A 22,772-nucleotide genomic window follows, 5' to 3' on the forward strand; every position below is an offset into this window, starting at 1 on the left:
GCTCTAATTATATGTTCTTTGCATAGGCTGGCAAGTACGATGATTTTAGAAACTGGGTTATTCAAGCTTCTGAGGTTACAAATGCTGCTGTGCCAGCTCCACCCACTAAGTAAAAGGTTGCATGCTGCAGTCAGCTCTGGCTGCTTCAGTGCAGCCACAGCCATGGGCAGCTCAGAAGGGGAAATAAGGCTGTTCAAAGGACTGCCAGGTGTGTTTAGGAGGTGGCCTCACTGGACTTTCAGTTCTACCACAGGTATAATTTCAACAGTGGTGAAAAGTGGTTTCTGCCATTTTCTAGTGAAAGAGGCCTTTACTGCTTGTTTTCTAATCTTGCTGCTCTGACCCACTTGTTCCTCACCTCCAGCTGACAATGCTGGGCTGGCCACCACATTCAGCTGTGCCCTGGATCTTGGGCTCATCATGTCTCCTGTGAACAGATGGAGCTTGGGGCTCCTGCAAATCCCATCTGCTCCTGCAGCAGGCAATATTAGTAGTCCTTTAAGAAGAAGCCTAGGTCCTTCCAGAAATCCCAGTCATCTTTCTTGCTTTGCACTGTCCCTTACTGGGGCAGATGGACCAGCGAAAGATGGCAGAAGTGTCAGCAGCACCCCCAGAACTGGGGGCACCTTGTCTTTCCAAAGAAATATGAGCAGGGTCCTTCAGGCCTTGCTCTGTAAATCTGGACTTGTGGCCACCTCTGCCAGAAAGCTGCTTCACCACAGTGCAAATCCAGCTGCAGGAGCCTGTACCTTATGGGTTAAATGTGAAAGGGAGGCTGATGAAAATACAGGGTTTTGCACAACACAGTTCACAGCCTTAGTTGACCCCTGTATACTTTTTTTGGCCCAGATTTAAACACCCAATCGTAATTTACAGAATTTTAATTGTTCCAGGGCTAAGTTATGTGAAGACCTACATTCAAGCACACGTCTCCATGCAGCTACACTCACAAAAGAAACCACATCCAGGAATTCTGTCGCTCCTGAAACTCCAAGAACAGGGAGAACAAGTACCCTGTGGGAGATGAGACTCAGCTGGAACCCAGCCTGCTTCAGCTCAGCTTTTCTGCTCAGAAAAGAGGTGAGAGATGAAGGAAGAGAAGGGGAACACAGACAGCAAGAGTCCCTTTGCATGCAGCTCTTCAGGTGAGAGGTTTGCCCGTGTTTGTGCCACAGGCTTGGGCTTGGCTGGAAGATACAGGAGCACATTCCCATTTCAGATTCCTGCCTCAGCTGTCTTGCTAGCTTCTGTCAAGGGAGACCCAGCCACCCACCACCATCCCTCCCAATTTCCCAGGAAGGAGCCTGGCTGCCTGGGCACCAGGGACCTTGATTTGCATGCCTGGGATCTTGGACCCACAGGGAACTCTCCCAAACCATTCAGTCTAGATGCAGCCCCATACAGGAGAATTATAAACCCTAGGTTAGAATGCCTGGTCCTGTAAAAGTGGCACAAAGGAACAGATACGGCTTTATGTGAACAGAAGAAAACCCTCCCTCACTACAAGGATAAAGCCAAATGGAAGTGATTTCTGTGCCTTTCCAATCTCATTAGGGATTTTAACTGGGAACAAAGGGGTATTTGGGCTTTGCTCCAGTGATCTTCCACTTCATGTAAACTCCATTCCAGTGGTGAAGAATGGAGTGATCTCGTGATCATTTTGTAAGTCATCCAGGGTCTGTCAGTATAGACTGATCAGCATATAAGAGGCTATAGTTGCATCTTTGATATCTTCCCCATTCTCTAGTGCTGAGCACAATTGTGCTTTTACAGCTTTTATATTAGAATCTAGTAGAAATACAGATTGTTTTGTTTTCCTATCAAGACAAAATTTAGCTTTCAATAGCACTAGCTGAATATATTATAGTGCCATTAAATTCAGTGTTGATGGCTATTAAATTATTTGGCCCTCAAATATGCTAGTCAGTGGTTGAAATACAGGCATCTCTCCTGGAGTCACCATGACAGTAGCAGCAAGCAACTGGAATGTGAACACTTTTCTTTCAGCATGAAACTAGCTGTTGTAGCTCAATTATTTCCTTTATTTTTCTACTGTCACTAATATAAATCAATACTTTTCCATCTGCTGCCATTTCTAGACTTGAACCATGTATCGCCTTCCAAACCATTATGCAACCTCTTGACAGAAACCCATTATAAACCTTTCAATTTATTCTGCAGCACAGCTCTGCTAGTGATATTTACATCTATAACATACGCATCTCATACTCTTTTCTTTCTTGAAGCCTCTTTTATTGCACCACATTTTCACACTGTACTCACTTCAGCCTCTAGCCAAGGCAAACACAGACAAAAGTATACTTCTTAAATATATTTCCGTTTTAACTGCAGACTTCAGTATTTCCAGTGAGAGGATCATAAAGAGCTGTCAACAGAAAAGGGAGTTGATTTCAATCCTTAGTGCCTTCACAGTTCAGGAGGCTTGTTAAAGATCACAGCACTGTAGTGGATGTTGAGCTGTTCCATTCGGTGTATAAAGCTGGCCCTTAGATGTGCAAGACACAGGCACCCACCCCAGTTGCTGTGCCCATCAGACAGCCTCTCTTTTCCAACAAACACATCCATACATGAGTTTCACAGCTCAGAAACAGCAGCCTGACAGGACCTCTGTCTTAGGTGGCAGGACACGACAGGTTTCACTGGTGATCTAACAGGACTGTACTTGTTCAAAGTCACACCTGCCTTCCTGACAGACCTACTCACAGTTTCTGCTGGTCTTGAAGTAAGGCAGGTGGTAACTACAGAAGCAAGACTCTGCCCAAAGTAGAGCATGAAGTAATTTCCCTATTCATATACATATATATATTTTTTCTTTTTCCTCGAGGCTAACTGCTATCTTGTCTTGAAATAACACTCTGCTGAGCCCACAGCCCAGTCTTCAACAGCAACACACAAGAATGAGAACATTCCTTGCTGGACCAGGCACTGGCTAGTCGGGTGTAACATCAGATCAATAGTCAATCCACAGCAATTTTGGATATGTTTTTAACAAGGCTACCTGGGAAGGAGCTTAAAATGATGAAAAACAAGTAAGTGGAACCCCCCATATTGCCTTGGTGAAACCCCAAACTGGCTGCACATTGGCAGTAGGCACTGCTTCAAGAGAACAGGGACTGTCAGCCACAGCTGTTACCTTGCAGGGAGATGGGAGCTGCCATTGTGGATCACACCTCTGTCCCTGCTGCCATGGACCAGAGCAAGTGTACCTGTAATGGCTGATTATAGAAAAGCCTGCCCTAGAGGGAAATATTTCCTTAAGTCTCATCAGTCAGTACTTACATATGCTGTGAATCATAAACATTTAAATCTCTTAAGATTTTTATCCTAGTTAACATCAGTGTAGATAAGCTCATGACCTATTTCTGAACATTTAATTGTTCTTTCTTGAATACTACTAAGGTCTCCATATTTTACTTCTCAGAGAGGCATAAAAACAATATTTTGTGAGTATGAAGTCTGAGTAACTTTACTCACTGGTGATGTCTTGTCAAGCAAGCAAGACCCAGCATTGCAGACAGATGGAAGAGAGGCTCCCAGGCTGCTAAATGGGAACAGCATGCAAGAAAATTAGGGGAAAAATCTATATCTTGAAAGAAAATTATCTTTCCATGTCTGGCATGGCTTTTGGCTTTGTTATTATGAAAGATGTCTTGAGAATTCCCTGATGCACCTTTTGTATTAGATTCATTGTTTTACATATCACTATTCTGTCAGACCTAATTTGCCCATTTCCTGAAGTGTTCTAAAAATCAGTTTTCCTCGGTTATTTCCATGTGTTCTTAATGAGAGGAAGCTTCATTTTCAAACAAAGTACAGCCCCACTCACTGTGTTCACGGCTGCTCAGTGGTTTAGCCACAGCTACACCCTTAGCTAACTTGTCAGTGTTAGTCAGGACCTAGCCAAGAGCAGCCTCCCCTCCTGTGTGCTCTGCAGCATTGTTCCAGTTGTGATCACTGAATGGTTTAAGAACTTGCTCTGGCACATTTGACCAGTTTATAAGAGGGAAGCTGGACTCACCAGTTATTACTGTGTTACTTAGGGGTTTGGGATTTTTTTGCCTCTTTGATCTTCCTCAATGTTTTAGTCACATTTTCTTATGCCAAAGAAATAAATATGACTTTATTTATGTAACAGTATTCTCATTGACTTGGGATTTTTCTGTCTTGTGTTTATAGCATAGTTCAGTTCACACAAAAATGTAACCTGTACACAAACCCCTGGCTATGGCACTGGTTGCTCTGCTGATGAGCTAGTCTGCTCTTCATATGCACTTTATACCTTGGCACTTGGTCATATTTCAGTGCTGTGTTCACAAAGGAAACAGGACGGTGCATAACATGATAGCAGAGCTACCCAAAGAATATTAGGGCTGAGGTATCTGGTTGCAAGCAGGAGCACGACTAGGAATGAAATAATAATTTTGTTGTATATGTGACTGTGCTGATAATCACACAGAACTACTGAGAGCATCCTGTGTCTACTAAAAAGGTGAAATGCTGGTTCTACTGAAGTAAAACTTCAGAAGTTTCCAAACACCAGAGTAAAATCAGCCACAGGTGACTGCTCATGCACTTAATAGGTAGTGTGCCTTCTCTCCTGAAAAAACTGCCTCTCGAGTATTTATAAAGCATTACATGGTGTCAGAAGTTCTCTTAAGCCAAAGATGGAGCAATTACTTCCCCCAAGTCTGCTGGCTTTATGAAGGAAGTATGCAGAAAAATGGTATCATCTTAGAAACATTTTGAAATTCTCTTCTCTGCCATGGGGGCTGCTGGGGAATTAGCTGAAGGGCAAGTGGTGACACTGCTTGGGGCACAGGGTGCTCAGCAGCCCCCTAAGTACATGGTGGGAAGAGAGAAAAAGAATTTAACACAGCTTTAGGTGTTAAGTAAAAACCTTACAGTGACTGAGAAGATCAGTCAGATTAACTTGCACTGTCCCAAAGCAGAAGGATCAGCTTCAGAATCAGTGGGATATGCTGGGGTGCGCCATCCATACATAAGCATCACAGAAGTACACACGAAGAAGGCAATCACATACACATTAATTTCAAAAATTTCAATCCCTCTACTGCCAAAATACAGTGCCAGAGTGGTAGACATGTAAGATGAGGTTTTCAGTCACAATCTGGTTTCTTTGTACCATTACTCTAGGAAACAGGGGCTACAGCAGCTGGTGTAACCCAATAAGCCGCAGGTTTACCTAACTCTGCTTTGGGTAGAGCTGACACGTTTGGCTTTCCCTCCTTCCTTAAGTTTTACTCATCATATTCCCTCAGCCAAATGCGCCCCACTCGCTTGTGCTGACAGAGTGACCCCGCAGAGGCTCCCAGCTTGGCTGGAGCCGCGATGAACTTTCCGCTTCTCCTCACTGGGTGTGCCCTGTCCTGCTGGGGATAAAACGGCGCATTCAGCCGGTGCTCGCCACAAGGAATAAATAAAGCCAGGAAGGAACTGGGGGCTGGCGGCAGAGCCGTCGGTAGCGGTGACGTCCGCGGCGTTTGGCCCCGCTCGGGGCTGGCCCCGCGCCCGCCGCTCCCCGCGCGGCCCTGGCGCCGCAGCCCGGCCGGGACACGGCACCGGGACCCCGGGACACGGCCCCGGCCCCCCGGGACCCCGGGACACGGCACCGGCCCCCCGGGACCCCGGGACACGGCCCCGGCCCCGCGGGACCCCGGGACACCGCACCGGCCCCCCGGGACACGGCCCCGGCCCCCCCGGGACACGGCACCGGCCCCCCCGGGACCCCGGCACACGGCCCCGGCCCCCCGGGACCCCGGCACACGGCCCCGGCCCCGCGGCACCGGCCCCCCGGGACACCGCACCGGCCCCCCGGGACACGGCCCCGGCCCCCCCGGCCCCCCCGCCTGGGAAGCAGCTGTGCCACTGTGGTGCCACATCGCTGCTGTGCCACCACCTAACCCAGATCTGTGGAACCCACAGCAGGAGAGCTCAGAGGATTTTTTTTTTTAAATTTTATTTTTTTTTAGGAGGAAAAAAAACCCAGGAGAGAGTTTCCTGGAGGCAGGCTAGCAAGCCAGTGCACCATACTCCTGAATTAGCACCACTGGAGCAGAGCAATTCCCAGTATCAGCTGGGAAAGGGCAGGAGCAAGTGAGCGAAGCAGGCACAGGGGAAGGTTTAACACAGAGCCCATCTAAGTAAGTCCCCTGTGCTGCTGCCAGGAGCCCCAGCTGCCAGCAGCACCTTCCACCTGAGCCCGCCGGAGGAGGATGTGTAGGCAGCTCCTGATGACATCCAGGGACCATGAGCTGCTGCCTCCCACGAAGTGCTCAGTGGCTGGTGGCAACAAAGGATGGGTCTGAGGGGGAAGGGTGCTGGTAACAGGGATTGCGGTGGCTTTCATGTATGCTGCTTCACCTCTGAGCCACCTGAGGTGTCCCCTGAGGTAAGGGACAGCGAACACCGAGCTCAGCTCACTGGCCACAGGCGCTTCTGACAGCACAAGGCTGCCCATGCTCGGCCCAGCTGTGCCCTTTGTGGGCACAGCCAGAGCTCCCTCGCATTGCTGGGGCACAGCCCAGCAGTGAAGGCACAGAGCAGACAGCCACGAAACCACCCTGCTGAGGCACGTCTGCCTCATTTCTTTGAAGCTGGACAGACTTCAGAATGACTCAATAAAAGTTACAATTAACAGTATTGGAAAAGATACTTTAAGGAAGGCAATTTGAGATAATTCAGCCTGACACCATACTAACCTTCACTGGAAAAAAAATAAAAAAGAAATCACTATGGAGGAAAATGAACATATTTAAAACACTTTAAAAGTGTTTTGCCACCAAAATTGAGGAAGGAATGGATCACTAATACCTGAATCCAGGACCTGATTTCCTATTTGAAAATGTATTGATTTCATAATGTCCTTAAACAAATGCCCGATTCAGTATTCTAGTTTGCATTCCAAAAAAACCTACAAAACAAGATACTGTGTGAAACAACTTATGTTTTTGTTCTTCCATGCCTTAAAAAAATTTGGCACACAGTTTTCTATGACATTGTTCAAAGCAGTGTTTTATATAATCACTGTATTTCAAAGGCATATGAAACTGAAAACTTGATAAGAAAATGAGAAGTGGAATGTTTAACTTCAAAGAGAAATAAAACTTCACTTCCTACTTCTGCCCCACTGTTCTTCGTTGAAATGTGAAGTTTCATACACAATGCTATGATTTATCACTAGTCAAAAAGTAGAAGTAGCTTCTACTTTAATAAAGACTGCCCATCCTGTGGAATTTTGTGATGTCCAGCTGTGAATATATATTACTAATAGGTTACATCCACTCAAGAAAAAGACACAAAACTTAAAGATGAAGGTAAGGACCAGGCATTAAGAAACAGCACCTTAAAACAGCCCAAACAGCCCAAGGCTTACACGAAACTTCAATTTTTGGTTAATTTCTCAAAATGCTACGCCAAAGAATAAAAGTACAACTCCAAGGCTAGAGCAAAGGCATCAGTAGAGAAAACCACATCTATGGGGTTAAATTAGTATTTTCAGGAATCAACATCCTATACACTCCTCTGTTTCAAGTTAAACCACAAACAACAAGAACAAAAAAATCACCAAAAAACCCTTATACCAGAAAAATAATCATTTTTGTCCCCGATACCCGAGGCCCACCAAGGACTGGAGGGAAGCAGGATGGTGCTGAGAGGACTCAGAGCTCAGCTAAACCAGGCAGGGCTCACCAGGGTCTGTTACCCACCCAGTGGGAATCCCATGGAGGAGCGAGTGGGAGCAGGAGCCCAGCTGGGATCTGGATTTCCTGACTGCTTCAGTGCACACTGCCTTTTATCCAGGGCTTGTGGCAACTCCACAATTAAGAGCTTAATGCACGCAAGATATACTTTGCAAGCAAAACATTATTCATTAACAAATCTGATTAAACTGCTAATGCAGTGAGCGCTAGCACAAGTTCAGAAAGACAAATAGTCTCAGTGGTGCAGTGTTTGTGAGGAACATTACCTGTAAATGGATTTTAACTATTTAAATCGGCTTCTGTTCAGGAACTATGAAAAGAGACAATGTAGCACAGAACACTTCATTTGGCTTCCTGGGCTCAATGTGAGGATGAAAAAATCCTAAAGGTTTCTGGCTTCAGAACACTAATATGTGTAATTCTGCAAAGATACCTGTGTCATAATCTTGGACTAAAAGCAAACCAAAACAAATAAAAATAATAAATAAATTCCTCCAGCAGCACTTCACTGATTATTAAAGATTTGCTGGTAAATGGTTTCTTACTGTGTGTAGAACATTTTAAATCCATTCCATATAGACTAAATCACGTTCAAATCCTGGATTCCACAAATGTACACTGTGCTTTGCTGCTGTACTAGTAAAACTGTTCAGCTTTCATCCCTTTATAAGCCTTGTGATATTTCAGATCATGGAGGCAAGTTGTTACAGGAGAATTTTAGCTTTTATCTTTTTAGTAAAGGTATATTTTCATCATTTTGGCAGAACTAAAAAAAGTTCCCACTGGCCACAACAGACATCTGATGGCTTTCCCTCCTTTCACACACCTTTTCCCAAATTCTTCAGACACCTGATATCATATCCTGTAAGCAAGTAACTCAGGCTGATACATGCAAATAAACTGTAATAGCTACTCCTGCTTGATTATGGCCCTGCTAAATACAGGTCCATTGCGGGGCCTTTAGCAGGACTGTCCCACTTGAGGCAGACACCAAGCCCTTATCTGCTGGGCAGGGTGTGGCAGCCCTCGGAAGGATTCCCGGCGCTGGGTTTGACTGCCTGCCTTTGATCCCTCTCCTGGAGGTGGTAGGTGCACAGCTTTGACCTACTGAACTGAGCTATGCTGATATGGCCAGAACACTGCAGTAATTATTTAATCCTATGACCCAGAGTTCCAATTGCTTCTGTATAATACCAGCCCACCAAAATGCACATTCCTGTGTAACCTGAAAAATGAATAGTTTAAAAAACTCCAGGTGTTTTTTTTTTTCCTCTTCCCAGTGATCTTTTATTTCATTCTCTAAAACTCAAGCCTCAACTCAAAAGACCTGAGATCAATAGGAGTTTTGACTAAATCAGAGCTATAAGATTTGGCCCACAGTTTCTAGAACTACTCTTGTAGCCTGAGAAACATTGCTAGTCAAATCTCCCAGTGATAACAAGCTGTGTACACACACTATTTACAGTGGCCTGATATAAACTTTACATTATAAACTCAGCACCTTTTTCTCTTATAGCAGCCTGTTTCATATGTTCAAATCTTGTTTGATGGCAGTCACAAAACCAAGCAGTTTGCAATTTCTGAAACATCCAGGGAGATAGAAATCAAATGGTGCTCAAGCTAGTTAATTAAAACATTTCAGAATCTTTCACCTGCGGAGTCATGCTGTTTTGTTAAGAGAAGAATTGAGAGACTAAGAGAGCAGGTGCTGCTGCAAGCTCAGATTGCCAGAGAAAATCACTTTATAGAAGCCCATCAGAAGTAGTCTGACTACAGGATCTAATAGAGAGGGCAGTGTATGCTCATTGCTTCTCATTACCTGATTGTGAAATCTTTAGTTTAGGAGAGCTCTTATTGAAGTCAATAGGGATTTTCCCAGAGTCAGACTGCAGGATTGGGACCACACTGTGCCATTATGGTAGATATCACAAAGACCAGGCTGCCTATATTAGAGTTTTCAATGGCAGCATCTGATCTGAAGCCAAATGAATTTAATAGAACACTTTCCATTTATTTCATTGCAGATCAGACCAGGGGAAGAGTCACCTAATGGCTGAAATAGTAGAATGAAGCATCCTTGAAGTTGTTTAACAGGTTGTGAATATATATATATATTCTCTCCCTCAAGGAAAAAAAAAAAAAACAAACCAAAAAACAGCAGTTATTAAGGACTATGAAATGATAGCCCAGAAAGGAAAAACACCTAAGCTGCAATCAGCTGGAATGATGTGCATCCTGCTTGGTATTTCAGGGCATCATTTATTGATTTTTAATGGAAAAGAATGTTAAAAGGTCAGAAGCAAACATCTGCACACCACTGCACATCGAGCAGTACCAATGAAGTCAATGATGCTTGATCCATTTGTGCAGAAAGACTAAGGCCAATGCTTCCAACACCAGTTGTCCAAGACTTGTCCTGCTGGGAGGTCTCTTGAGCCGTGGCTCTAGAGGACCCCCTTGAAATCATTGCCAATGTATGCAAGCAAGAGTATTTGCCTCAGTCAGCAATTTGCAGGACACAAGCCTTACTCTGTGGGATCCTTGGGGCAGAGGGGGTAATGTATCTGCATTTAAGTGGATGCCCCAGTCCTACTTAGGATTGTAGGTAACAGCATAAAAGCACACAGCTTCTTTCCAGAAAAACTAAAAGAAGGATAACTAGAGGATATTTTAGAGGACTTGTCTGAAAACACTGCCTTCAGGAAGATACTTTCCCAAACCCTTGTATTCCTACTAGGTTTTTAAAATGCAGTCCCACCTTCCTACTCACCCCAATAAAAACTGTAACCAAGATAAGGCATTTTTACTGGGTTGAATCTTGGTTTTTCCCAGTGAACTAATCCCCTTCTGGAAGTTCACCTTTGCTAGGAGAGATGCATTACCTCTTTTTCATTGCTGCAGCTTTGTGTTAGCAGGTACCTTTGTGTTGCCCCAGAAGACAAGAACATGGACTTTACAGAAAAGAGGGAGATATTCAGAAAGAACAAGTGACAGAAAGATGGATGTGCAGTAATGAAGCTTCTTTTTCCAACTTATCTCTCTGTTCCCTCCTGTGAGTGAGCCCAAACCAGTAAAGCATTCTCCTAGTCTCAACTGTACTGCTTGATATATGTGTGTGAATCAAAGCAGATGAAACTATAGTCCACAAGAGCTGCCTTTGTAACATACAGGATTTTTTCTTAAAAATATCATGAAAAGATGATTCTATTGTAATATATATTCTGTGTTTGCAAATGCACTATTGTTTGATATGTGTTAACTTCCCAGGGCTCGTAGCATGCACTATTGCCAGTAACCAGCCCTCTCAAATGAGCACACCAGTCAAGATGAGATTGCCTCTGAAAAATAAAGAAGCTCATCTGTACAATCTGTCCTTCTGATGCCCCCTCCCCATCTTAGATGTTCTTTTAGAGAAGTAAAGAGCCTTTTAAGCAGTTGCTTCCTTTCCATCGCTGTTCTTTTCTAATAGGCTCAGTCCTTGAGAAGGGTACTGAACTGGAGTCAAACTGGAGATTCCCCATGCATCTACTTCTTCACTTGCCAGCTACTGTAACACTGAATCATCTTCCAGGCTAAATTCATTACATGTTAGTCCTTTTATGAAAACTGGTACATATTATGATGGTATCAATGTCTGATACCATTTTAAGACAAGTCTTTGGGCAAGATTTTCTCTTCACTCCTGAATAGGGAATGAGTAAATATAACTACTCTTCTAGGTGCATTTTCCTCGGGAAGCAAACCTAGACTTTCTACACCAAAATCCCTAAGTACCACTATCTCACATGAGAGGACCAAAGCTATGAGGTGGATGGGAAGCCATAGCAGATTGAAGCGTCTGTGCACATACAATTGGGACAAAGAGCCATACGAGTCAGGATTACACATGCGTGCATAATTATATGTTACCCAGCAATTATGTGGAGAAAGCACTGCCCATCCAGATCTGCAACAGCTACTGTGAACACACACAAAGCATCTACATGCTGCCTTATTGAGGAACAGGAATAAAACAACTTAAAAAAAATCACCAAAGAGGACAAAAAAAGCATATGTTAAGGTATGATTGACAGCTGCCATAATGGACTGTCATGTCAAAAGAACTGCCTTGCTAATTCTCTTACATAATGAGCTAGATGCTAGGCTCTCCTTGCAAGTTTGATTGTGCACCCTTCCATCAATCTTACCGACATCTTGGCATCTAAAATACAGCAAAACCACTTAACAAGGGCTCTTTAAACAGGAAAGAGGAGGGATGTCTCTGTGTATTAAATGTGATGTGGAGGTTGCTATGGTAAATTTGAATATGAGAACATTGCAGTGCAAAATTCCATACTGGTGGCTAGAGCTGAGGCTAGCCATGCCTTCAGGTTCTTTAGGAATACTTGGATTGCATTATTCGATCTGAGAAAAAATATGGTTCTGGTTCCACTTCCATTGTAAGGATAAAAAAACCTGCCTTTGTCTAATTCTTTTCTTTGTGTGCGTCTGTCCCCAGAGTATTGATGAGGAGTATCCAAAATGGGTTGCTGTATATTCTCTCTGCAGCTTTCAAATATGGGGCTCCATCCCCCATGACTCCTTCAGTAACTAGGACTGGAAATATATATGCATTTCTCTTTTTTTTTTTCACTTCAGCTGGTTGTCACAGTTACATAATGCTGCCAGTTGTAATCGCAGCTCAGTGGTGTTGTTAGGCAACTCCGTTAGCTTTAGTTATTGAATTGAAAATTGCCATATAGGTGTCGACTATCTGCCCTGCAGTTCTGGTGATTATAGCTTTAACTATTGGCACTTGCCTCATTACCAGTTCTCCAAGTTCCCATTTTGCTTGCCAGATTTATAATCCACAGAGCCCCTTGAGCTGTGAACTGCTCCCACCCAAGCAATTGGAGATTAATTGCCAGCTCTGCTACAGGGCCCTGTAGCAGAGGGGGACTGAGCTGCTCATCAGAGTGGAGTTTAGTGTATAAACATTTACTGTTCTCGGGGTTATTTCATGTTTCCCTTTTAGAAGAAATTCCATAAAAAACCTACTGATTTCCCAGCTCCATCATGACATTTTTGTACATTTTTGTTGTTTCTACTAATTTATTATTGCAAAAGTACCAAAATAAGTAGCACACTACAAGCTCACTAATATCTCCACTGTGGCCCGTAGAACACAGGAGCTTCCATCACCATTATGCCTACTTTATCCAGTGCCCTTGGAGTTATTTATTATTGCTTATGCTTGTTCCATTTATCTGTTTCTTCCAATTTTTTCTTGATCACATTTTAAAGTTTTAATCATCAGTTTAGCCTATATTCCCTTTTGGTCAAGAAACATTCCTCTCCACAAAGTATCATTTTTTGCATGCACAATTCCATTGTTCTCCCTCTGCAAAAATCAAACTGTCTGGCAGACAAGTCCTGGGCTGACTGAGCACAAATGCTGATCTGACTATTCAGTATGATCCTCACAACTGGAGTTATTTTCAACACCCTCAAACTTCCCTCTTTCCAGCACTTGGCTGGTTTCAACTTTCAGGGGTTTTGTGCAATTGCTAACAACATTAGAGCCTTCTCTGTGCTTTTGTTTAAACACATTTAACAGGATTCTTGACTTTCTTTAACTCAAGGATATTCTCCTAAAGCACCTCCCTCCCATGGCTCCAGAAATCAACCCCATTCTTTGCGCAGCATCTCTGACAATAACAGCACCAATTCTGTCTCACCCAGCCAACCTCTACAGTTTTCACAGTCAAAAACACCAGCCACGAAGAAACAAACTTCATACCTGAAATATAAGTTCTCCAGCTCTGTCAGTACACTTGTTTAGCTAGGATTTCTTACTCTTCTCATGTTCCCATATCTCCTCACTGTAGTGCCAGGCTCCTCCAGTGCTCCTTCTTATTTAGCCTTTTCTCTCACCTCTCTCCCAGCTGCACCCAGGAAACCTCAAAAGCTTCATGTCCCTGCAGGACCCTCCCTTATTTGCCACAGCTGTTGCCAATTTACTGCTTTAACTGCTCAATTATTAGAATTGCACCAAGGTATTTAAAAACTTGTGGCTGTACCTTTTAAATTCACAGGGTTAGATGTGACTTTCTGAAAGCATGAACAGATATGGGGAAGTTACCAAGTTGGTTTTATTAACCTTAAATTTCACTGCTGTCCCTTATTTTTTTAACACTTCTGATAAAATTTCCCCCAATATTTCTGTGTGTATTTTTCGAAGCTGTATGTCTGTTTTGGCCACATATTTGTTCAATTTGCTTATGAGCACCTTGGTAACAAATTCATCCTCTGGGTTCCTGAATCCTCCTCCCATATACAACAAGTCTTGCCCATTCTGCACATCTCAGTTTAATGTGAGTGAGATATTTGCACAGGCACCGGGAGTGAAATTTGGGGTGGCAAGAATATTTATGTGATGAAAGCACATGTTACAGACTGTTCAGCTCCTGATTTCTAGCTCTCACAGGCCTTCTTGGTGATCTTGGATACTGCTTTACTCCTTTATGACTCAACTTCCTACCTGTAAAATGATGAGGATAATCTGTTTGGAATGAGTGGTGCTTGTGAGGTTGTAGGGAAAAAGCTACTAGACAGGAAAGTAAATAGAAAGATAAAAAGATCTTTTGCTCTCATCTGTTGGAGTAAGGTTTTTTTTCCACCTAGCCCTCTTCAGAGTACTTGAAAGTGAAAAAAGAATTGTGTTTCTCAGTGGGCTAGATAGTCTCAGCAAGAGCATTTCTCCATTTTTAAGAAGTATCTCTCATTTCAGTTGTCATTCAGGGAATCTGTTTTGTTTGGGTTTTTTTTTTCCCCACTTGTGTATCTGTTCTACTTCTAGCTTTGTTATCTTGAGTTCAAAAACATTTCCACTCTTATTATTCAGATGGTTTTGTGTTCAGAACTCCAGACATCAGCAGTATATGACTTGTAACACGACATTTAATATTTTTTCAAGTGTACATTTCTCTATGGGGCTTTTGAAATTTCTTTTAGTAAGGGCAGTCTTTAAGAGAAGGAAAAAATAATCATGGCTGTCTTGCTTTGCATTACCATGTAAAATCACCTTTCTCCTTTTTGCAGTTTTGTGGTTTCTTCTATGACAGTACAGATTAATGGATGCATTTTTTGTTTCTCAGAAAGATCTAATCATAGCACAGAAAGAGAAGAGAAGCCAGGGAGAAGCCTCTGATCAGCCAACTCTCCCTAGATCAAATGCTCTCTGTTTGGGAACATCTGCCTTAAAACATACCACCTGTTCATGAAAAAATACCAATAATAAAGTGCTCATATGTCAGATAGTGCAAGGAATGTTTAAAAGCTTATAATAATCATTCCTTGTAAAGTAACTAGGTTATAAATTTAAGCTGAAAGTACTGAAGAGCCAAAGAAAGTATATCTGCCTCTGTGGTTGGTATGACAGAATGGTACATGTACAGCCATGAGCACATTATAACATTTGATATTTTTAATCAAATCCCATTTTAAGATGTGATGTGTGTTACTCCACTAAAGGTCATTTTAGTTACAGTAGCATTAAGGGTTTTCAATAAAACATTTTAAATGCCAGTTATATAACTGCTTTTAAAACATTTAACAGCCACATTGGTTACATGACCTGAGACAAAGGATATTTTCTCAGCACTTTGATATATTGTGGCTAGATTATCCTTATGGGAATGTTCAGTTCCATAATGGCCTCAGGTCATCCCATAATATGTGGTATAGGATTTTTTTCACCAAAACAATAATTGCTAATGAAGCCAATGGTGATGGAAGTTCAATGACATGGCAGAGGATGAAGACTGCAGTCAATAATAGCAGCAGACACTGGCCAGTACAAGAAGTTCATCAGCACTATTCAAGGACAAAGCGATGTAGCAATAAGGAATGAACACACACAGATCTGGGTCTTAGCCCTGCATGGACATTACCAAAAAATAACTCAAGGAAACAGAAATTCTTTCCTCCTCTGCATTTCCAAGAGTTTTTGCACCATTAAAATATGCTAAAATATGAGATATATGTAAGGCAGGATATGTAGGATATAGTTTCAGGACTTCATAGCCAGGTGTACCTGGGCACATACAGAGATACACCATTCCACACCTCTCCTGTGGGGTGAACAAGCTCCATGTGATGTACAGGAGACTCATGCCAGATCTTATTAGGGTAGACAGCTATTTCCTGTTAGGTTCTCTGCAGAAAGGTATCAGTGGAGCAGCATTTTCAGCTGTGGCATCTCCCCTGCCAACTCTCAGATGCTGAATCCCACTCCCAGACCCAGCAACCTTTTTGACTTACAATCCACGTGGCAGATCACCACCCAGTCAACAGGACACATTCCTCTCTGAGTCTTTAAATTTTTTTTTCTTACTTATCTCACTGGGTTTTGGGTTCTTCTAGTTACAGCCACCTATCCACCTATTCCTATGCAATCCTGGACTGTGGAGCATGGATGGTGTTGGCAGAGGGTCCTAGCCATGTCTGCAGACTTCTGCTCCCTCAAAGGAAAGCAAGTGGATTTTTTTAAATAAAAAGAAAATAATTGTTGCAAAAAGTGAAATAAAAATAATATATCATTATTTTCTTCTGCTCTTAGCAGATTTACTTGATGACCTTCTGAGGGCCTGTCCAGCATGAATTATTCTAAGAAAATGTGTATATTTGTTGAAAAGCAATATAAGAAAAACCAACAGTGGCAATCCTTTTTCACTGCTCTTAGGCATCATGTCTTCCTCAGTGACTTCAGGTCATAATGAAATTAAGAAGTTTCTGTGTTTCAGAATAATATCTTTCACAGCCAATTTTATAATGAGCCAATGAAATAAATGTTTCCAAAGTGAACAGCTGGCATCTCTTTTCATAAAAGATTCCCTTTTAGAACACTATTTCCAAACAATATTACAGTGGCTCCATTCACATGGCTATAGTTAAGACTGTGTCAATACTTCTCTTATAAACCTTGTTTTTCAAGGGTTTTTAACTTTACAGCTGAGCCATAATTAGCTGGGATTTGAATTAAGGCACAAGATTTTAGTCTGTCTGTGACGGCATTTTTGCTAATACTAATAAAATCAGTTTTAAATCATGGAAAAGTAAAACTCAATAATTTCTATGCATAAAAAGGATTCTTGAACATTCAACAGCTTTGATTTTAAAAAAGGGATTTGGACAAGTAATTAGAATGTACTATGATCTCCATATTTTTTGTCTTTTAAAAAGAGCAAAAAAAATACACTTTAGAAACTCAGTTTGACAAACTGAGAAAAAGAAATAGAAATTTATTAGAAATTAATTTAATATAAATTAATAGAATTTAATATAAATTAAAATCGAAGTAGATGGTCATTCCTTAATTTATGTTGTTATGAAGAATGGATACAATGGTCTCATTAAAAGGCACAGAATCAAGCTTGTGTTCTTGCTGGCATGTAAGAGAGTTTTTAATACTTGATATCATTTTGTTTGAGTATTTTATGACAATACCAATTTGCATCCTGCCTGTTGTTTTATGGGCACTTCAGTCTCAGCCAATAGCCCACCTTTCTTCACCCCCTGTTCCTGAAGCCGCTCTTCATCACAGTGCAAAATGAACACCTCCTGTTTCTCATTCCAGTCATCCTCAGCTGGGCTCCTCTGCCAGCCCAAGCCACCCTTTCAGCACGAGCCCACCCTGGTTCCTGTCGCTGGGCTCTCCTGCCTGCATCAGGATTGCACGGCAAGGAGAGCCAGATTTGGTTCACTCACCACACATCTGAATGGCAGCAGCTGGTGGCTGTCTCCGGAGGGAACAAACAGTGAGGAATATTTGAGTGACACAGGGTGGGTACAGCCAAGGACCTCACCCACAGACAGAGTGACCTGTGCGTTAATACAACCACATATGACCCTTTCTTCCCTGTGTTGGCACTTCCCATGTTTTCCCCCTTCCTCCCTTACCAGGCAGTTCTTCATGCACCCCGAATTTGGTAACAATCTTGGTTGAGCTGGGAGACTTTTTTCCTAAACAGGAGGATAACTGGGGTGATTTGGAAATACACCTGTTTTAGCCTAGTATGTTATCTCCAGTGATGCTGCACAGAGCAAAAGGGATAGACTTTCACCTCAGTGTTCCAACACTGGAAACAAACACAAACCTTTAACGTTAGAGTGCAAACAGCAGCCACAGAGCTCTCCTTGTTACCACTGCTGACTGATCTGTTTGGGAATTGCAGGCTAGGATGACTGTATCCCTCTCAGGCCAGAGTTAACTGTATTACACAGTCAGAAGCCTTCCTGAACTCTGTGGCCATCACCCTCCACAAAAGCATGAAGTTAAAATTGATTCTTGGAATTCAAATGGAATCAATACTTCCCAGGAGACAGACGGGCTTTTCTTTTCTACACTGAGAAAAGAATCAGTGTCTGGAATTCTGGTTTAAAGTTTTCATCCAGCTACAGGACACCACCAGGAAAAACCAGCAGAGACTTGGGCACCTGCTTTTTTGCCTTGATCCTAGAATTTGATATTTTATATAAAGGGATCTTGCTGTTGCTCTTGCATGCAGCTTTTTAGACTACACAGTCTGGCTCAGGCAAGAAGGACATGCTTATTATTTTTTGGAGCTTTTTAATTTTTACATGTAGCTGAATCCTCTAGGTCAATTGTATCTGCAGGGGTGGGAGAGGAATTTAATTGCTTTTACTTCCTACCTTCATCTCAGGGTGACCAGTCCATTAATAATGCACAGGAAGCAACTAGGAAATGCATGGTAGATTAGGGATTAATTGATATTTGGAAAGATTTCAATCCACATTTGAAGGAAAAGGTTATGCACTGTAGTCCAGCTCTAGTTACTATGTGCATTTGATTATTACTTCTTACAGCCCTGCTTCTTCTGGTTTTAGATCTGTTTCCCCCCTTCTTTGGCCAACAAGGCTTTTACAACAATTTCCTTGTTTTTCTTGATAGAGGTATTTCTATGTTTCTGATACACACCACCCAATATCAAATAAATATACATATTTCTCTGTATTTCCCACTAATTATGAGCTTTTTCTGCACTGACACCACCCACAGTTCTGTTATGAACAATTTGACTTTCCAAAATGTTATTGATTTCTCTGCTTGGAAGGTACAAGATTAATAGCTTTAGAGGCAGAAGTCCTTCAATCCATTCACTGAATAGGTGCTGCAAGCTTGCTTCAATGCCTGCAGATGTGCTTCAGCACATCACTTTTAGCTAGAAACATGTGAGACACTTCTCAAATCAACAAGGCACTAAAATACAGGAAACAGATGGGTAATTCCAGTGATGTCAGGGCAGGAAGGTATGATTTAGTTGGTTTGAAAAGGATGAGCCTGACAACTCAACTTGTTTTGCCATAGAAATGATAATGACTTCAGTAACTTAAGCCATTTTAGAGGCTCCAGAACAGCTAATACTGACACCCATAAAACCAGTAACTACTGATAGCAGAACTTGACTCTAGCTGTCATGAATAAGGGATGAGTGTAAAGACTAGAAGACCCAATAGTAAAGATATATTAGATTCTTTTAAGACCTTGAGAAATTCACCATCTTTTCTCAAAGCTAGTTACATTAAAAATAGACTAAAGTAAGGAATGTAACATAAATGTCCAGTTACAAGCACTTTGATAATGTTAGGTGAATTGGGCAAAGACCTTTTGAGGACCCCTGGTGTTACAGCAGCTTTTATGATGGTATTTGAATTTGAGAGTAATGGATTCTTCTAAGCAGCTATAGCCAGACTATTTGGAAAAGGTTCAGGGCTGCTAAATGCACACTGCAGAGAATGTAAAATTTGAGTGGCCATCTCAATTTAGGACTAAAATGTCAAAGGAGAGGTAGACCTGTGTTTCATCTGTGGTGCCATGAAGTATTTGGAATGCTAATGATGGAAACACTTAAGTACTTTTGTAATAAACTGCCCCTTTGGGAGCAGAACGAGACTAGTTACAAATGTCTGTCAGGATCCAGTGAGTAAAAAACAGTGATGCTGACTGTCCTTTGCAGGAATTGGTTGGGATTGGACAAGTTCATCTCCTGAGCTAGTAAAGGCCACATCATAAGTGACTTTCACAGCCTACCAGTGAGTGTTTTGCACTGCCAATGCAGTTCTAATTCCCACTTTGACAAATCAAGAGAAAGGGAAAGTCATTGAAATATAAGAAGTACCTCAAGAAGATGCCCTGGAGGAATCTTTGCTCACCTCACCATATCACATGGTCATAACAGCTCTGAAAATGCCACCTTTTTGCCATTGCATGACATCTTATTCTAACATCCTCTGTCTAATGAGTATGAACAGTAAGCAGCATATCCTATATTACAGTATTACATTTAAAAATATGCTTTTTACAACTATTGTTAAGAGCAGTTTTCAAATCCCTTCAGTATTTTTAATCTATAGAGGTATTTGGATTATTTTGCTAATTCTGGTTTTATTAATGTATTTGGTGAAGGTTATCTGAGTTTTGTCTCTTAATCTAGGAGACTTTGCAAGCACTATTTGCAAGCACTGATTTATCTGCTTTGATTCATTAAATAAATTAAGAAAGAATTGTAAACTGTAGTGGTGCCACAATGGAGTAGTTATGCTTTATTTTAATTAAAATCAGAATCTAAAAAATATTCTATTCAGCAACTATCTACCTTGCTGTTCTTGGCCTAGTTTCTTCAAGTACCTAGAGATTCTGCTGAAGTCTTCTTTTGCTCAATCTGCCAAATCCAGAGCTGCATTCTGTGTACAGCTCAGACTGCAGGCACATTTTCAGCCAAAAGAATCTGAATTCTCTGGTCACAAGCATTTGTGTAAAGCCAGTGTTGCTTTTAGATAAATCTGCTCTACTTTCCTCAACTTCCAGGCTTTGCAACTTGCTGTGGTTGCAAGCTTCCCCTGTAACATTTGAGGAAAGAAGACTCTTCCATTTCTATTTTACTTTCCACCCTCCATAATCCTTTCCACCCTTTACTTTCCACCCTCCATAATCTCTGCAGGAGCCCAGAAATTGTCACGGGCAAACCTCTGGCTCCAGCAAGTTTTCTGACCAAGAATCACAAAAAAAATAACAAAACTTGTGCAATCATCAGCAAAAAGCAATACAGGTTTTTTCAAACAGAGGAAACAAAACCTAAAAAGAGTTTCCTTACCTTTGGTGAAACTCCCAGCTATGTGGTTTATGGCTGGGCCTCTGTTCTTAGTCATGTTCAACATATCCTGAGTTCTGCTGGAGAAAGTGATTGTAATTACCAATCAAATAAATTTGAGTTTCCATCACAGCTTATTTTTCATTTTAGTTGGCAGTGATCTCATCCCTCTCAAAACTAGTAACATATTGCCTTGGAGACCACAGGTTACCTGAATGTTGCTAGGATGCACCATTTGCCTGATTCTCTCCTTTTCCTCAGCCACATTGCCCACTCTCTGTGCAGTTAATCCATTTGGATATTGCCATTCTGTACCCCTGTGCTGGGAAGTTCCTAAGTGGCTGTGTTGCTTACCTTCCTTCTCACTGCACTGTGCTTATCTTGAAACACTGAACAGATAATATTTGCATGTGCATTTATTCCCTAGATGGGCTGTGTCGGCCTTTTGTGGGAAATGTTGCAAACTGACCACAAATGAAGTTGATGTGAAACAGAAAAACAGGTGGACAGTGTTATATATATGGATAAATTGGGAGGGGATGTGGAAGACAGAACAATCTACTATCTAAACTTCTATACAATCAGTACAGTTTATCTGATTGACCTGTATTACCACTGGCAGCAAAAAGCTCAAGTTGGGAAGCCCTTGTTGTATACTGACAGCAAAAGGAAATGGGGTGGAGAAACCTGAATGAACTGAGTTGAAAAAAATAAGTCACCCAACTACCTTTTCCTTCCTAATCATCATGTTTTAATACAACAGAATAAAGTGGCATATAAAAGGGTAATGTGCATTTTCTTCAAGGACTTGTTGAAACCCATAATACAGTAGCTTTGTAATTTACTGTAATATGTACACAATATAAAGGATCAGGAGCAGAGTACTTTCACTATATTTAGAGATAATGCTGCTTTTCTTTCATAGGCTTGATATAAACTTTGATTACATAGCATTTCTTTAATTTGCTGCTATTCAAAAAAACCCTTAGAGCACTGCAGCATGCAATACCTCTCTTTTACATTTGCATTTTTTAATTTGCATTTTTTAATTTCCCAGACTGCAGCTCCACACCTACACAGGCTTCCCCTGTGGGAAGGAATAGAATATATTTCAGTATGAATGATACTGTTTTTCTTCTCAAATAGCTGTAATTATTAATTCCAGAGATTTACAAAAAAATCACTTTGCTACTGTTTCACTTAAGTGTGTAGGGTTTTTTTCCTAACTAACATCAGATGCCAATCTATTGCTCCACTGGTACCCATTTTAAATAGGGCAGCCAAGCAAAAAGTTCAGACTGCTCAAATGACTGGCTGCTGCTCTCAGCAGCCTGCTCCTGCATTCCTTGCATACCCCAAAACGACACTGAGTGCAAGAGGAGTTTGGTGCTTTTAAAGGAAGAGCCATTATGTCCATAATATGTTAAGCCCCCCTGTGGCACATTAATGGCAAGAATCTAGACCAGGTTACTCAGCACCACAGACTCTTTACTAACCAGCAGGGACCAGTTTAGTCAATGCCTTTAAACATGTACTAAACCCTACGTTGTAGGAGCTGGGGTATGTGCCTGTGGCCTGGGTGATCCATATTTTAAACCCCACTGTTACTCCTTTGGATGGGGACCTCAGCCTGGATCTCTTCCATCTCTTAGGAGTATCAGGCTCTTCCAAAACATTCAGAAAAGGAATATCCTATAAAACAATGCTTATATCACTCACGTGGCAAGTGACAAAGTTTGAACGTCTCATCAAGTAATTCAACCACTGGTATTTCACTGCATAAAACAAAAATTGTAGCAGTGACACTGGAAGGGGCTAAGAGGGCCCATAGCACTTGAAAATCTTGGTGGGCAGAGCCCTTCTGAGACCTAAATTTAAT

General features: G+C 41.8%; 1 protein-coding gene across 2 annotated transcripts in view; it reads right to left on the bottom strand.

Annotated features, from left to right (window-relative positions):
* Positions 1 to 22,772, bottom strand: part of MAMLD1 (mastermind like domain containing 1) — a 249,530-nt gene that overhangs the window by 105,088 nt on the left and 121,670 nt on the right. Inside the window, exon 4 of one of the 2 annotated variants that reach the window (XM_077786557.2) lies at positions 20,897 to 20,970. The gene's annotated coding sequence lies outside the window, so the exon portion shown is untranslated. Of the gene's footprint in view, positions 1 to 20,896; positions 20,974 to 22,772 lie in introns of both variants that reach the window. The other variant, XM_077786558.2, reaches the window with a different exon arrangement.

Source organism: Lonchura striata, chromosome 4A, assembly GCF_050655825.1.
Source record: "Lonchura striata isolate lonStrDom1 chromosome 4A, ASM5065582v1, whole genome shotgun sequence".
NCBI lineage: Eukaryota > Metazoa > Chordata > Aves > Passeriformes > Estrildidae > Lonchura > Lonchura striata.